Here is a 2,334-nt window from a genome sequence, read left to right as displayed (position 1 = left end):
TCCGGGAGATGAAATATTACCATTTTTCAGATTGCATAATGATACGTTACAAGAAAATACTAGTTTTCTGATGTTTTAAATGACCTCAAAATATAAGGTTGTTAAGTAATAATTTAGTCCTAAAAGCCGATGTTTAAGTGATGTTGCTTAAAATATTAACTAGAAAATTAGTCTATACAATTAAACTAAACTACATATGAATATACAATATGATAACCGGGCTATAGAAGCTGAAATCATATACAGAAGTAATATTAGAACTCATAATTATATTTTTTTAAAAATCCTGCACCTTTAGATAAAACAATTAACTTTAAAGAATTAAATTTTCACTTTAATTTTGTTTTGCAATGAAGATTAATAAAAGCAAAGGTCAATCATTAGGCTGGTCTCTATAGTGAGGGGAATCGATGCCCCTTCACAGTGTCACATCAACACCACGTGAACACTGGGGGCATCGAAGCCCAATCTATAATGCCCCTCTATGGTGAGTGGCATCAAAGCCCCTTTAAACTTTTGTTTTTTTCTTTATAAAAAAAAACAAACACAATATTATTAAGACAACCTAAATGAAATATAAAAATATATTAATAAAATTTTAAAAAAATACACAGAAAAAATATAAAAATAAAAAACATACAAATAAAAAATAAAAGTAAAAAAATACAAATAAAAAACATAACCAACATATAACTAATATTCGTCGTTGTTGTCCTCGTCCTCGTTTGCATATTTGGCCATTGTCCTTGCTTTTTTCTCTCTCCAAAAACGCCCGCGTGACTGGATTTAGATGCGATAGATCCTTTGCGAGGATATCGAAATCTTTTTCGCGTCGCCGCTCCAAATGATTTTTTTTTCTTTCGTCATGCATCGCTTTGTATTCAGCATGCATTACTTTTCTTTCTTCATGCATTCTCGTGAGTTCATCTTTTGAGTGTTTTTAGCATCGGATCCTTTAGTCAAAACTCCAAGTTGTCAAAACGCGAGCTCACATCGGAACTCATCGAGAATGTCGTTCTAGACGAAGATCCTCCATCTCTAGCCGATGGCTTGGCTTTATCTCTTCCTATCGAACGTGGTAAGTCATCCGGTTCATCATAAACAAGATCGGGATCAAGCTCGTTTAAGTTAAATTGACAACGAGCATCCAACTCGGATTGAGACGATGATTGATCGGCAGAAGTAGACGTTGTCTTTGATCGTTGGACGATCGTGGTGAAAATGCCGGGACCGGATGCCACTTTGGTGAGCTTGTGCATTGTCTCAAATTTCCAACATATTGAAACCGGCATTATAAAGGCCATTGTATTGTTTTAAGCTAATCTCAATCATGTTGACATCGCTCGTGCCGCTTCTTATATTGTTTGTAACGTGGGTGTGAATGTCGGAGAAGTTGGTCATTTTTGTGCGCATTGCCTTCCATTTGTTGGGGACAAAATCCTCCCCACGGTATCAACATCGACTCATTATAGCAAAGAACTTAGTACGTATTTCTTTCCAAAATTCAGGGCCTTGTTTACCGACACATTCGATACATATAAAAGCTTAGTATTAGTCAACAAAAAAATAAAACATGAAATATATAAAAATAGTTTTATGATTTACCTTGAATTGAGTCTTCGGATGAGTTGATCCACGCACGCGCCAACGCGAATTCTTCATTCGCTTCCCACCCTTGTCTTTTGGCCTTTTCGGTAGTTGTTTCACCGTAAGCAGGCTTCTTTTTATGACTTCGTTTGCGTTGAACTTGCGGTTCGGATCCTTGGGTTTCGGGTACTTGGCTTTCGGGTATTTGGGTTTGGGGTGTTTTGGTTTCGGTTATTTGCAAAGGCATAAATGGCATTGGCGGTCGAAAGAACATATCGTTGGTAAACGGTTGCAGTGTTGGAGGCATTATGGATCGATGTTGGTTGGCATAGAAATGGTTATTATTGTCATTGTTAATTGCGATTATACTAGCCCACCACCATTGAGTCGGATCCCACGGGTTCGGGTTTTGAGCTCGAGCTTGTGTTCGGGTTTGGGTTTGGATTTAAGCTCGGATCCATGACTGTGGAAATTTAAGAGTTGTTTGAGTAAAAATTGGAAATATGGTATGAATTTATATAGAAAATAATTAAATTATTTTTTTTATAATATAAAGGTAATATATCCGTTGAGAGAGAGGCCCACCTCCTTTTCACTCCACCGCGCCCATTGTCCAGACCATGTCCCCCCTCATCGCGCCCCCACCAACGGGGCCCCTTGGCGGTGTTCGGCGCCCAAAAAGCAATTCCATCGACGCCCATAGCGCATGGTCTTATAGATAGCTGGTTTGTTTTTTAGACAATTTAT

This window comes from Bidens hawaiensis, unplaced genomic scaffold (assembly GCF_021521415.1).
Source record: "Bidens hawaiensis isolate Kalapana, Puna unplaced genomic scaffold, B.hawaiensis_p1.1 tig00009196_1, whole genome shotgun sequence".
NCBI lineage: Eukaryota > Viridiplantae > Streptophyta > Magnoliopsida > Asterales > Asteraceae > Bidens > Bidens hawaiensis.
Note: the sequence above shows the minus strand (reverse complement) of the source record.